The 16689-nt window shown below is 33.2% G+C and overlaps 1 protein-coding gene across 1 annotated transcript in view; it reads right to left on the bottom strand.

Moving 5' to 3' along the window:
• The window catches only part of LOC149547783 (TMV resistance protein N-like), a 104665-nt gene that overhangs the window by 31100 nt on the left and 56876 nt on the right, over window positions 1–16689 (bottom strand). The gene's annotated exons all lie outside the window — the stretch shown is intronic.

The raw sequence follows: 16689 nt of genomic DNA on the forward strand, positions 1-16689 counted from the left end.
GGGCCATGGCATCCAGCCAAATTGATCTCATGGCTAGATATTCGGTGCCTTCCATTAGATACATTAGGTTATGAAATTCATGTTGATGAATATCATAGGTACCAATGTCTATCATAGTTTTCCTTTCCACGGTCTACGTTTACGTTTTTGGACAGTGTAAACTCATATTTCAAATTCAACGTGTACAACTTTGTCGAGTTGTTCACAAGATCATTGGTGAAGAGTTCTAAATGTCAAAAAATAGGAAGTTTGTATTCCTACGTCTATTGTTCTATTTTTCCGTTTCCAATATAATGGACGTGTTGCAATCCTCTTCTCTATTGACCATAAAGGAAGATAAAGTAGTATTACCACATTTGTTTCTAGAAAATAAGTTGCATCATGTTGTTCAAAACTATCATTTATGACATGGAATCACACTCGTGGGTGGTTTGTTCCCGCTTAAATACTTGTTAACAGGACATGCCTTCATCACATTTTATGAAGGAATTAAAAAATCATCAAAGAAATAGAGTCATAAATATGTTCAAAGCGTTATGGTAGATGTAGATTACCTAGAAGGATTTTAGTCTAATGATCATCTATGCTCTTCAAACGGGTTTTAAAGATCTTAAATTGCCTTCATAATGCGCACAATGGTAGGCAAGACGTGAAATTTCTGATAGAGTTCTTAACAAAGATGTCTTTTATGTAGATTCTAATGATTTTAGGCTATGAACATAATGGATTTGCGGAACTTGTAATTAAGCTTATTTTTAATTAAGGAATGAAACATTTTAGTGGGGGTAGAAATGAAATTCTCGATAGCTAGTTTTACTACTTTAAAGTATTATGGAGGGTAAGGCATAATTGAGAAATCTATAATAAATTTATGTATAATGTCTTGTGCACATACAACTAGGGCTTCTACATCAAATTAAATTGTTGTGTTGTCATTTCTTTCTTGAGATTGGTTCTTCTACGATGAATCATATGAAATTAATTTCTTCAAAGTTTCAAAAAAGGAGGTCAAAGTATTGAGATTTTAAAGATCATATCACATGGCATTTAAATGGAACTTTTGAAACTAGCTACTACAATGCTAAGCATAAATTATTTATTTTGGAGGAAGCTAAAAACCATGCTAGATATTGAGAATTTGATCTAATATAGCATTTTTTCTCCTTAAAGTTGTCCTATATATTTTTCAATTTGACTTATTTATCATTTTGTTTATTCAATCCTATAATCTTATATATCTATTTGGAGGGCTAATTTGTGGTGAAGTTTGTTTTCACAAGAATTTCCTACTTGTGAAAGCTTAGGACAATCAAATGTTTTATCAATTAACTCAATACAATCATAAACTATACGTTACAAGATACTATAGGAAGTAACTAGTGTTTGGATGAGACGAAATGATGCTTGCAAATGAAAATGAAGTTTATAGAGAAGAATTGATAGAAAATATCATTATCAAATGATTGAATTCATCTAATCTCTTCAGCTAAGATGCATGTCCATCTTCTTTTAACACTATTAAATTGGCCTTATCACCCAAATATCTACACAAAGATACCATTTTCAACTCTGCACTAGCTTTTTATGAGCACTATAGTGGCCTCTTGGTATTAGCCTATTAATAACACAAGTGCATGACTGCATAAAGATAACTAAGGAGAAAGCATTATTATTTCAACCTATGCCCCAGATCTTGTGGGAAACCAAGGTCATCAACACCACATATTATAAGTGTTTCCTACAAGCAATGCACAAAAAAAATGAGTGTAATTAATTGATGCATGGAAATTTGAGGTTGATATGGACAAGAAATATACATTGTGAGATTCAAAATTCAAGAAACCAAGTCTAGATACATGACATTTAGATGAAGAGTGAACAATGTTTAAAGTTAATAAACCATGTCACACTTAGTTGTAATGATATACTTTTAGGCCCTATTCTCAAAGAAAATAGCCACACATAACAGTGTGGTGGTATACTTTATAGGTCGTATTACAAAAGAAACTAAGCATAGGTAAACAACAATTAGGGATCCTTTGTTTAGGGTTAAAAATATTCTAGTACTAAAATTAACATCTTTTAGTGTTAACTTTATTACGAAGGTGGGTTCTTGTCACAAACTTTCTAGATAAATTGCATAGAAGTTAGAAGCTATTAGATTTCATCTAATATTTCAAGTGAGCTACCTTAGTCATCTTTAGTTTAGAAGTCAAAAGCTATTAAAGGTTTCATCTAACATTTTAAGTGGGCTACCTGATTCATCTTTAGAGAGATGAAGTGTGGTCACTACGATAGATCACTCAAAGACATAGTCTTCAATAGCTTGCAAAAAAAAAAAAAAATCACAAATGATTTTATAATATGTCATCCTACAAAATATTCAATGTAAAATAGTTGGATTTCATTCTAAAGATGTCTCAACGCTCAATCTCAATCTTACTTATGCAATTTCGCTTTTTCCCTACAACAATGCTACTAAAAAAGCTCCCTTACCACCATTTCCATTCGTAGCTTCTTGTTTCAAATGTCTACTAGAATCAGAGATAAGGAGAAGAGAAAACCAGGCAGGACAGATGCTTCTCATCCTCCTTCTTTTCACATGGTGAAGAATGTCATAATTAAGGGTTGTAGTGGAAAGGTGTTGGAAGGATCTAATGAGAAACAAGATATTGAGAGGGGGGGTGGGGGGGAGTGAATTAGAAAACTTTTCTTACAAAACCAAATTACTAATTCCACACCTAATTCATATCATATCTTAGATTTAACATCAAAATTGTAATGCTGAATTGTAAATGAAAACATCACATCTATGAAAAGATTCAACATATAACACAAATGATTTGGTTACCTAGAAACACTATAATGGGAAGGTAAAACTAGGGTGGGGATGAAACCCATAAATCTTCATTGATTCAACAATAAAGTTAACCTATTAGGGTCACAATGTTTGATCATAATAGATGATCTACCCTATGAGGGGTTTGCCCTATTGAAAGCTATTAAAATTGTTAGATCTTACCCTATTAAAGGATTTTACACTTGCAATCAAGTAAGGACTCTGTTAGGATATTTACATAGACCTATTAGGATCACTCAGTTAAGAGATTTACCTTGGCTCAATCTGTTACAACTGATTTAGTACCTGACCCTCAGTTTTCTCTCTAAGATAATTTTTATCTCCCTTGTTTAATGTCTCAATCTGATCTCTTAATCTAATGTCTCAATCTGATATCTTTATCTCCTTCATTGCTTTGATTGCTCTGTTTGATCTTCTTTCAGACTTAGCCTTTCTTGCTTTGTTTTATCCTTCTTCACTCCCTCACTTGCACATTCACACATTCATTCTTCCATACTATTCCATTCTTAGGGTTAGAACCCTCTTTAAATAAAAAACCTTTGAATGTTTTGGATCATAATGAACGGTTCATAATTCATCTCTTTTGTCATTTCCCTTCTGATTTTTTGATTGGTTTATTTTCTTTCCTCGAGCACATTACCTTCTATAAAAACTCATAAAAATCCATCTTAACTATCTCTATAAATCATTAACTATATATAGATGTTGGTCAAAAATGGTTTACATAGGTGTTTATGTGATTACAAAATCATATGACAAAACTAGTTTTGTTGGCATCTGAATGTTTTGATGCTTAGTCATTACAAATATTCATGTTGGCACTTGGCTTCTACATGCTTGATCTTCTCTATTTTCTTGGAAAAATTTGTCTTCTAGTTTACTCAAACTTAGTTGTGTATGCTCATCTTATGTATGCGCTTGGTCTCAACTAGGGTGCTCAGCAATCTCTAACTTTCTTGACATGTAATGTAAAACAAAAAAAGGTCCTTATATGTTTGGCCTTTACTAGATGACTTAGTCATAATGATGACCTTCTACCCTTGCCTAGTAAATGACTAAGTATGTTTGGACACTAATCGAAAACTTAGGCATAGAGATCGACAATCTCCTCCTTTGACATTAGTGGAAAAAAAAATTTGTCACGAATAATCACTTCATTCAAAAATACTCCTCTTGAAACAATAATCTATATTTGCAATCTGAATGTATTGATGATGTTCCATCTGATGTCTTTGACTCTGATTTTTGATTTCATTTCATTTCCACTTTGATCAAATGACTAAATCTCCCTTTGTTATAGTTCTTTCATTTCATTTCCCCCTTGTTTTTGACACTTATGGAGTGGGGTTTGCGAGGGACAATCTTATATTTCTCAAAAAACTTCTCATGATTTTCCAAAATCTCTGCAAATCCTTTATTCTATTATTGTTTTATTTTTTCCCAAATTTGAATTTAATTGTCTAGCTCGACATCTATATCAATTAAGCACTCAATGTTTAAAAAATGTGTGACTTTCTTCATGATATTATGTGCTATAGGCACTTCCTTCTGAATAATTTCCAAATGTGGTAGCAATTGGAATTGAATCAATATCATTTTATTCCTCATGTCACTAAGTTGAGCTGTGAGCTTGGCTAACCTCTATTGTCCCAATATTAATTTATTGTATGAGGGTGAGCTCAAACTTGCATTCTTGATCAATGAAACTATACATGCCCTCATGTCAACATGTAGTATATCAATGGATCATTGATTCTCCAATGTGAAGAACTCAACATCACATAGCTTCATATACAAAGTATGAATAGTCTTCAAAATTTATTCTAGCTGTATGACTAATTTAGAAAGCTCTACTTGTCTATGTACAAGTTCTCAAGAGACTTTCTCTAATACGTTATGCTCAAACTTTCTTTCAATCCATTGCATCAATTTATCATTGGTCTCTGTATCTTCTAATTGAACCTTGTCAATAAGATACACTAATTGATCCAAAATTTTATGTTCATTGTTTGAATTAGTTATTCCAAATGCATCTACAAAAGTATCTTTAACTGCATGTAATACCTATTTATTTTTATGCTCTCTCCTTAACTATTCTTGCTTTGTCTTTTGGCTCAAAAAAGTTTGCAACTCCCGTATTTGCTCCAATGTAAAAAAAATTAAGTCATACATGGATAAAGTAATTAACTCATCTAGACTTATTAACTAATCTACCATATCTTTTGATTGAGTCATAATCTGAGATCGTGGGGTTGTAGCACTTGGAAGTGATAACTGAAATTGTTTACCCTTCTCTATTAATCTAGATAGTTGTTGGTGCTCCTCATGAGTAGATGTCACCTATTGTTTAGGTATTCTATTTAATGGTTATGATGGATTTGCACTTGACAAATGTATAAGAGCTTGTATAGCTTCTTCCTCTTTTACTCTCTCATGCTCTTCTGCTAACTCTGTTTGCTTGACCTCTACAATATTCATCTATGTTTGCAACATAGGCATACAAGTGAATTTTGGAAACACAATTATAGTTTTTCCTTGTTTCTCGACACTTGTATCCTTAGTAACTGATGTAACCTCAAAACTATCAATCTTTGCACTCTAAATCCTTGGATAATCTGTGACTTATAACAATATTGGATTGGTGTTAGGTAGAGATGTGTTAGGCACAAAATTTTGTAAGTCTTCTTAAGTGAATACATCTTGATCATACAGTGATGAATCAATAATGTCTTAAATGGTGAAAACATCTTGTTGTTCACACCCTTCCAGAAGTTGCCTAATTTCTTCTACAAGATTTGCAACTTCTTCTACTTCATCCTCTTCTACTCTAACGTCTCCATCTCTCTCTCCTCTTCCTCTTCATCTTCTTTATTGACTAATGAATTAAGAAAATCAAATGCTTCTCTCCATACATTGATAATCTATTGCTCAACTTCATGAGCTTTATTCATCAAAAATTTATGTCCCCTTTATTTTGGCATGGATTTCTTTACAAAATCTTTTAGGGAAATAGACATGTGTGTCTTCCCTAAATCTACCATTTTCTATGCTAAGGTGGTATCCCTTATCTATCATTAGTAGATAATGCCCACTTCCACTTAGTATCAACTTTATTATATAAATTTTCTAGAATGCCTCTTCTTGGATCTCTATAAGTGTATTCTTGAATTGTATCATCATTCCTATTAGAGATTTTTCATGTTTTTCTTGCTCTTCTTTATTCAAGGAATCAAAATTATAATCTTTGAATCATGTCAAGATTTCTTGTTCAATGATTTATTGACATACCTTATTAGCAATTGAGGGAGGTGGTCTTGGCACAATCTATAATTTTCTCAGCTTGTTAGGCGTAGTCTCTTCATCATCTTCTTCCTCCTCAGTTATAACTGATTTTCTCTTCAACCTCTTAGGAATGTTCTACTTAGGTGAACTGGCTTTTTTTCTCTTTCCTTGACTTCCTTTTGTTTTAACTATTGGCGGTTGGGATGTATTTGATCTCATTATGATTTTCCTTTTAGGCTCCTAAGGTGTAGCAACCTTCTGCACACCTTTTTTGAGATCAACTTTAACCTTGGGGTCTACAATTATCACTTCCTTTTTCTTAGTTTCCTTAGGCTTGGTAACAACTAGCTCTTTGCCTTTTTCTTCCTTGGCTTTAGTTATTTTTTTTATCCTTCTTTTTATTCATCATCGTTGTCCTCAAGAGTTTTCTTCTTTCTTTTATTTTCTATCTTGGGATCACTAGACTCCACATTCATCTGATCCTTCACTAAGCCATATGTGTCAAATGGTTGGGAATTTGCATCAATATATTCTAATAATAGTGTAGTCAATGTTGATGTGACTTAATCAACATTACTTTCATAAGGCATAGGCCTTAACATGCAATTCTTGGTAACATATCATGTGCATAAACAAAATTTGTATCTACCATAAAACATATCTCATCAAAATGTCTATCTACAACATATTTAGGAATCCTCATTTGATTCTTCATTTTTCTTTTGAATTCCTCAAAGTAGTTATCCATGATTGCCTCAAAATTCTCTCTCAACTAACTTATAAGTTCATTTATCTATTCCATAGTTGTTTTGTGCCTAAACCACACTATTGTACCAAGTGTAGGAAAAGAATTATGTACATAAAAGAATATACAGACTAACAAAGATCAAAACTTACATGATGTATTCTTTTATTTCCTAATTGCTCTCAAATTATTTATCAGTTATTACAGTTGCAACTCGGCAACATCATAAGTATGATCCTTTTTAACAGTTTTGTAGCCTAGGTCTACTAGAATGCATGGCACATTGTTCAATCTATTGGATTGGTAGAATTTATGCACTATAACACATAATACAAATTCAATCACATGATCTTCAATCCAATCAATTGGCATCCCTCTATCATTCCACTTTGCATTGGTAGATTTTTCAATTTCATTTTGTGTTCTGCTTCTTATACTCTTCAATCTATCCAAGGTAGAGTATTGAGTAACTTAGCGTATTATGGCCTTGTTAATTTTGATTGGACCTCCTTCTAACCATGCCTTCATATCATGAATATGACTTAGGAAATTTTTTATCCATTCTACCTTTAAAAATTTTGGAAAACCTAGGGCATAGGTAAGCCCTTTCTCAACAATGATCTTGTGTTCATCCTTTAGTACACCATTGCTGCATAGCTTCTTATATGTTGTTCTTATCTCAAAATCTCCAATTTCGCCTACTTTACTCATATAATAGGATCTGACATCCCATACAATCAAAACTCTTCAAGTGACAGTTACCTTTTCTTGGTGCATGTGCTTGTTTATCAGATGTCCAGTTAGATTTTGTCTTGGATCTACACTCATGAGATCTATGTCCATATTTTTGAAAATTATAAAAATATCCTTCAAATATAGATGTAGTGGGTGAATCGCTTTATTTTGATCTATATTCATGTGCATGGTGTCCTACCTTCTTTCAATTAAATCAATTACCAATAGACTTAGGTTTAGAAGTTTGCATACCATTCTTGCTTCTACAAATATTGGTTGTATGTTCAAATTTACCACAATGATGGCATGTAGTTTTTCCTTTCAATTTTGCACTCCTTTTTTCTCCATTCTTTCATGATTCTCCTTCTTTAGTAGATGAAAAGTGCTTGTTGTATCCTAGTCCATATGTATCTCTAGTTGATCTAGGTGATCTCATTACTTCTTCAAAGTATTTGATAGCTTCACGTTGATTTCTCATTCTTTCTAGGAGTTCCTTTTCATCCCTTAACTCATTTATTAGTTGCTCATGCTATGACCTTAAACTTGTGATCTTCAAGTCCTTCCTATTTTCTTCTTGAGTAGTAATTATCAATTGATTCTTCATATCCAACTAATTGTTTGTAAGCTTATGTACTTCAAATTATCTTTCTTCAAGTGTGGTTGCCATTTGTCTTTTATCTTCATCAACCATGATTTTGTCTTCTTCAGCTTTCTTCTTTTCCTCGATCACTTCACATAGTCTTAATGATTGGGTTTCATGTTCTCTCTTGAGTTCTTTAACTTCTTTCCTCATAATGTTATTCTTTTCCAATAATTCTACTATTGTTGCATTACTATCACCAATCTGTCCACTGTCAAATAGTCCTTCTATGTCAACTTCCTAGTATTGTGTGTCATTTTGTTGAATTGTCAACTCTTTCCATTTTGTCGAGGATTTTTATTAACTCTTCTCTCACTCCTTAAAGTTGTTGCAATATGATATCGATTTCAATGATTTGGTTCTCAATGACTTTTCCCATTAGGTATTCCTCTATCTCCAAGATCTTATCCTCTCAAGCTATTAGACTTCTTCCAAGAGAATTGATGCTCTGATACCTATTTTTGGAAGGATTTAATGGGAAACGAGATACTAAGAGGGGGGTGAATCTCATAAAACATTTATTTACAAGACCAAATGACTAATTCCACACCTAATTCATCTTGTATCTTAGATCTAACATCAAAACAATAATGTTGAATTGTAAATGAAAATATCACATCCATGAAAAGATTCAACACATATCAAAAATGATTTGGTTATCTATGTTAGAATAGGTGAAAAACTAATCTCCCAAGAACACCTGCATGCATAAATCTGTCACATGGATGAAGCAAAGAACAGAGGCAAGGAAAAATCAAGGAGGCCAAAAAGCCAGATCCATCTTATGGACATGCAAAGAGCAATATCTCATATAATCCAATAAGTGAATGAATAAAATACAAAGAGGTGAATCCTTATAAAGGAATCACAAAACCCAAAAAGGGAAACTAAAGCCTAAGAAAGCTAGGGTTGCACAATATAATTAATAAAATATTAATTATATGCACCTACAAGATAGCTTAAGAAAACTAGAGTAATAGGCAACTTAATTAATTAAATCAAAGTGATTTAATTAATAAGTTAGAACAAATAATTACTCTAACACCCCCCTTAAGCGAAGCTTGGGAGGAAGCTAACCTAGCACAGCTATGAAAGAGAATTGGGTCCCGGCAACAAGGCCAGATCAGGTACCCAATCACAACAAAATCTCTATAAAGAGGAGAAATAGAGAAAACCACATGGGAAAAACCCTACTCCAAAAAGAGATAGCAAAGAATGTTCCAGAAGAAGGAACAAAGAGATCAGAAGAGAATCATTGAAGCATGAAGAACCGCAAAACTCTGTCAAAATACTGCTCTGATACCATGTTAGAATAGGTGAAAAACTAATCTCCCAAGAACACCTGCATGCATAAATCTGTCACATGGATGAAGCAAAGAACAGAGGCAAGGAAAAATCAAGGAGGCCAAAAAGCCAGATCCATCTTATGGACATGCAAAGAGCAATATCTCATATAATCCAATAAGTGAATGAATAAAATACAAAGAGGTGAATCCTTATAAAGGAATCACAAAACTCGAAAAGGGAAACTAAATCCTAAGAAAGCTAGGGTTGCACAATATAATTAATAAAATATTAATTATATGCACCTACAAGATAGCTTAAGAAAACTAGAGTAATAGGCAACTTAATTAATTAAATCAAAGTGATTTAATTAATAAGTTAGAACAAATAATTACTCTAACAATCTAGAAACATTTCAATGTGAAGGTAAGATTGAGGTGGTGATGAAACCCACAAATCTTCAGTGTTGCAATAATAAATTTAACCTTTTAGGGTTACAATGTTTGATCATAATAGATGATCTACCCTATGAGGGTTTTCCTTGTTAAAGTTATTAAGACAATTAGGTCTTACATTGTTAAAGGGTTTTACACTTACAATCAAATAAGGACTCTATTAGGAGATTTACATAGACCTATTACGATCACTAGATTAAGAGATTTACCCTGACATAATGGATTTGCAGAAAATTCTTTAAGAAAATTCAAGGAAATATAATTCTTATGTCTATATCCAACTTCTACAAACTTTACTAGTGTCCTCCTTACTCTTTGACCAAATAAAACTAAACTTGTGTGAAAAAATTTATGTTTATATTTGGTGTGGTTTGAATATGGGTCAACTATAGAAGGCATCAAGAGGACTTGGTAAAATTTGTTTGCACGTGAGATTCCCCATTCAACTTGCAAATCTTGATTGCAACATTTCTCTAATTTAGATTGCTATTATGATTGATACATTATTCTTTCCCTGTTTGAACCTTGCAAGAACTATGTTATTCTATAGCTCTTATATCTTTTAGATAGTTTCTATTTAGTTGTTTATTAATTTTTGTAACTTTTAGGTTCTTTTCTTGGGAAAGACTTTGATTTTCAGTCCTTGTTAAACTTGTTTTACTTTATTAATAAACTCAAAAAATAATCTAGTCACAATTTAAGTAATGAATCTTGTGAATGTAAGACATCATGAGATAAATATATTTTAAAAATTTAAATAAAAAGATATAATTTTTCATGAAAATAAAATATATTGTAATAATTTTTTTTTAAAAACCTAAATTAAAATAGGGGTCATGAGTTTTCTATCCTTTAAGTTAAATTCTAGCAGGCTGCAAAATCATAGCAAGGATATTAGATTCTGTCAGTCTTTATTAAGAGGGGAGAATTAAATAGATATATTAAAATATTAAAAAATAGTGAACACTGAGATGATTGTGAAATGATCTAGGGGAGGGGAACCAATAATTGAGCACCCTAACTTCGTGCTTATCAAAATCTTATGTGGAAATTTCAAAAAAATCTCAATTTTTTATATTTTCTTACTTGGCAAGTCATTTGCTTATAACTAAGGTTTAAATTCCACATCATCAATTTGTTGATCTTAGATTGGTTTTGACAAGTGAGTGTCAACACACTTAAGCAATTTACTGAGTTCATGTCGAACTAGTAATACATGTCGAGTGCATCATATGAATGTTAGACCATGCCTAGTTATAATGAGTGCTAAGCCACTCATGTGCTGAGTCACTCAACTGCTGAGTAGATAGACCATGCCGAGTGATTTAGGTGCCGAGTAACATAGTGGATGCTGAGCAGATCAGATGCTGAGTCAGAATAAAATTTTAGTATATGCCAAGCACTAGTCACTTCATATGCCAAGTGACACAAAATTGACATATTTGTTTGTAATGGCATAAACACATATGTAAACCATTTTTAAGCTGACTTCAGGATAGATTTTGATTCTTTAGAGATAAGGACAAATCTATTTGAAAAATCCCTATGTATTTGCATGCAACCAATTAGATAAAAGGAAGGATTAAGTGGCAATATGGATGAATCTTACTTCATAGATTCATACCTAACCCTAAGTCTCCTAATCTTCTAAGAAAGCTGAAAACCCTAAACTTCTTATGAGTGCACAAGGATTGAAGGAGAAGTGTAGAGAAGTTTGCATGTGCAAATAGAGAATTCATGGAGACTTAGAAGTTATTGAGAGATTGTGAATTGCAGAATTAGTTAGAGGAGAAAAAAAAACAAAAGGATATAAAAATTGTTATATCAAATCAGAAGGGTCTAGAAGGCCATTGTATGGATTTGATCTTTAACCGAGAAACCAAGGCCAATCACAAGATCTATGTTGAAACATCCTAACAGGTGATTTTGGTAAAATCTCTTAAAAGAGTAGTCCTAGCAATCTGTAGTAAATCCTTTGACAGGGTGACATTCCAAGTGGATGATCATAAATCCTTTAACTAGGCACACTTATAATAGGGTGTTCAAATCCTCTAACAAGGTGGGATTTAACAGTCTTTTTAAGCATTTAACAAGGTACGCCTTTCACAAGGCAGATCATAGTTTATGGTCAAACCATTGTAACCTTAATTGGATACAATTTACAACTGCAGTAGTGAAGAATTGTGGGTGTCATCCCGACCTCAGTTTTACCTTCTCATTTGGAGGGTTTCTGGGTAATCATCTCTAGTGTCAAATGTGTGATTGCTTATATGATTATATATTTTAGATGTATGTGTGTTACATGTTATTTCAAGTTCTCAATTGAATTTACGAGATGAATATGTGGTGAAAGTTTTATGGGTTCAAGTTTTAATTGTTGATTCACCCCCCTGCCCAAGTTTACTCTTCATCTTCCTACTTGTAATTCCAACAATTGGTATCAGAGCTTTGTTCTCTAAAAGAGAAGCATTTTAGCTTTGAGAAAAGATCTTGAAATGGAAGTCCACAAGTTAGGAAAAACTATTGAGAACCACGACATTGAAATACATCTCATTCTTCAGTAGTTGAATGATTCAAGAGAAGCTTTAACGAGTTCCTTGAAGAGAAGGAAGGAAATTTCTAGTGCAAAGAATGACCTAAAGAGACAAAAGTAATTTGTTGAAAGTTTCAACAAGCCAAATGAAGCTACCAAATACTTTGAGCAACTATTAAAATCCCCTAGATCTAACAATGATACATCTGGACTAGGATATTCAAGCACTAAAGAAGGAGAGTCATCTATAAGTGTTGAGGAAAGGAACAATAAAGGTAAGAACTCCAAACCCACTTGTCATAATTGTGGTAAGAAAGGACATACTACTAATGTGTGTAGGAGCAAGAATAAAAATTAGAATGCTAGACCTAAGAGCATGATTGATTGTCATAAGTGCAACAAGCAAGGTCATTAGGCACATGAATGCAGTACCAGAACCATGAATGCACCAAGATTTTAAGGCTATTGCTACAACTATCAGAAGCATGGACACAAAGCTTTTAAATGTAGATCCAAGTCTTCATGGTCATCAAAAAAACAAGCAAAGGTAATGAACAATGTCAACTCTTATTATTGGGACTATAATACAAGATATAGCTATCATTATTGTCAAGAATATGGACATGTTCCTGAGAATTGTATTAGAACACACTTTAGTGGTAACTACAGAAGGTGGTTGAGTAAAACCACATGCTTTAGTTGTTTGAAGACTAGTCATATCAACAAGTATTGTCCAACTAGGTCAAAAGCACCTAGTTGTGAATTTGACAAAGGCAAAGGCAAGGTAGATGTTGAACACATCAGAGATGAGATGAACAAGACATGGAAGAAGAAAGATGGTTGCAGTACATCGAATGAAGAATGGATCACTTCACCCAATGGGTCAAGTGATCACAATTCATCAAACTAAGCAAGTAGGATGTATGTTGGACTGATAGTTAGAATACTATATGATACATCAATTCCAAAAGAAGCTAGTACTGAAATGACTACATTAGCATAAATAAAGATGCAAGATATTGTTGAAAATTCAAGTTAAATCTTTCAAGTTTTCATGTTGTTGTCGAGCATGAAAAGTTTTCAATGGATGCCAAGTGGAATGTTCGTTAGAGTTGAGCTACTAGGCTAGCTAATTGATGTCTAGTCTATGGTAGCTATCAAGTGATGATAATACCTATAGATGCCAAGTGAAGCTGAAATCATATTGATGCCAATTTTTACAGCTATACATGCACTAAGCATTAAATGCAAGGTTTTGAAGGGTGTATGACCAATTTTTCATTAATTTCTCATCATTTTGAATTTGTGCAAGAGCTAAAGGTGCAGAAGGTGATTCAGAAGTTTTTTTGAAGTGACTACAACAACTCCAACAATGATCTCACTCATGTTCTTTGAATTTCAAAGGTATTCTTCATAAGTTGAGTTACACAGTTTAAAATTTGTAAAACCCTAGTTTGGCAAAAATGGTTTCTAGCTCAAAAAATGTGAAGGAGAGAAGATTTTGATGTTCAATTAGTCAGTAATGAAGTCAAATAACCAAATTTCAAAACCATCGCAGACATTACCTATAAAAATGACCCGCCAGGCACATTATGAATGGTTTAACCGAAGGTCATAATGGTCCAAGACATGAGGAAATATTACAACTACAAAGTAGGAGGCATAGGTGACATGGAAATAAGAAAAGCCTATGATAAGTTGTGTGAAAATGCTATCTTGATGGAAGAATTAGGATTTGACACATGCTCTAGAATTCCCCACAGTGTTTAAAACTAAATGGATCAAGATAGTACTAAGCAGAATACATGATGGATGTCTATGGTTGGAAGGAGGACCAATCAAGATTTCAAAGAGAATAATCAATAGGGTAACTAGATACCCAACCTTAGATTGGCCCAAGACTCTAAGGAGTGACTCAAAAGAGGTAATTGAGAAAAACATAGGAGCTAAATGGAACAAGACAGGAATGAAAATAGATACCATAATAGATCCTCTACTTGACTTTGCAATTAGGGTTATTTCTCATAAATTTTATCAATCAAGCAAATTAAATAGTGTGCCCTACATAGTTGTTGATCTTGGCTATAAAATTGTCAAGAAAGATCATACTTATGATCTTGCAGAAATTCAACTATAGCAAACAAATGAAAACCTAGGTGCCATTTGGAAAACCAAGAGTGCACAATGTAAGTTTGGATCAATACTTGTGTGCATAATCTTCTATGTACAAAATGAATTCCCATCTTTTGGTAAAGTTGGATAGAAGAGAAATAGATCATTCATTGTCAAAATTAATGAATATATGGAGCAAATGGGAGTGAACTTTGAGTCAGTTATGACAAGCTATTTTGAAGACTTCAAAAAATCTATGAAGCAGAGGTTAAGGATACCTATCTCCTTAGTTGAACAACACTAAAATGACATATTTTTTCTTGTGGATATTGATTACACATACATACAAGCAGCAGTACCTAGAAATAGATGGCTAAGACCCTTAGGCTATGAGATCAATGTTGATGAAGCCTCAACTTCCATCATTGCACTCCTAGTAGAGGAGGTTGATAAACGTGCCAAGATATTTGTTAATTATGATGTCATGAAATCTATAGTTGAGATGGAGTTGAAGATAGCCTCCACACTAAAGAAGAAAGACAAATTAGTGAGGAAATTGAAGGAAAAATTTGGAGAAAGTGCAGGTGATGAGGAAGAATAAGATGATGAAGAGAATGAAGAGGAAGAAGAGGTATAAGCACAAGAACCTCTAGCTTTAACCCAACGCATGGGTGAGGACTAGGAAGAAGAAGGTGTTGAGGAAGAGGAAATCAAAGAAGCACCAATCCAATTAGCACCTAAGAATAGAAAAGCCAAGGTACAACCTATGGCTAAATCAAAAGTAAAGAAGACTATCAAGCCCAGCCTAGCAAAGCCAACAGCACCAACAAACAGGGAAAGTACAAGGGCTACTACTCAAATAGCCAAAGATCAAGCCAAAGACAAAACACAGGCTACCAAACAGAAGGGCCCAGTGCAAAAGAAATAGAGGAGAAAATACGTTACACAACCTAAAACAGATGATGAAAGAATAGAATCTGAAGATACAAGTCAATTTGGAGTGGTAAGTCAAGCACCTAAATCTGATCTTGAAAATATCTATGATAATGTTAAGGATAATGTAGATATGATAGGCATAAAGAATATTGATTTTGGAAAACATGGTAGAATATAGCAAAATCTGATTGAAGAATCAATTTATGAAATGATGTATAAGTTCAAGAATACTCCACTTGAATTAGACAATAAAATACCTAAGGAGTTGTATACAATTGTATAAAATAAGTGGCATTGCTACCTAAACTCGAAGAAACAAATAAAGGAATCAACATTGCCCAAGTAATGCCAGATTTGAGAAAAGGTCAAATTGTTAAGGAAAACAAGAAGTATGTTAACAAATTTGAACCAAAATACAGGGCATTTAGCATCCTTCAAAACAATATTGAATATGTTGTCAAGAAATCCACCCAAATTTGGAAAGTGATCTATGGATTAGCAATAGTTAAAGAAGGAGAAGAGGATCCCTTTGAGGGAAGAAACAATGAAGATGAAGAGGAAGACAAGGAAGATGAAATAGTAAAAGGAAAGATGATACTACTATGGAGGAGACACAAAAGAAAATAGATGAGATGGCTACAGCTAAAGAGTAGCAATGAGAACAGAGTGTGCAAGACACATAAATGTTGAGCATGAGCCCTCCACATGAGACAAGCATACCTATAGAAACTATAACTATTAAGGATGTTCCTAATAATTTAGCTCAGAACATCAACCCCTTAACTGTAGAAGACCTAAAGAAGATCCTTGACCAATCTACACTGTAAGCTAAATTGTGTGAAAATCTGGTATTGGTCACTGTTGATGAAATTTAGAAGGTAGTAGCTGACATTACAAGGGATAATGTGAATAAAAAAGAACCACCTTCTACCATTCCTTTAGCTACTAATGCTCAAATTTCAAAACAAACATTAGTAGATCCATCTATCAAGGTTGACACAAGTGTCCAAGAAGACAAAGTTGAGCAGGGGCAGACTGCCAAAGAAGAGGAGAAAGAAATAGCAATAGAACAAATAGGATAGATTGATGCATCTGTACCTAAAGTAC

Source organism: Cupressus sempervirens, chromosome 7 (genome assembly GCF_028749045.1).
Source record: "Cupressus sempervirens isolate cs-2001-9-10 chromosome 7, ASM2874904v1, whole genome shotgun sequence".
Classification (NCBI taxonomy): domain Eukaryota; kingdom Viridiplantae; phylum Streptophyta; class Pinopsida; order Cupressales; family Cupressaceae; genus Cupressus; species Cupressus sempervirens.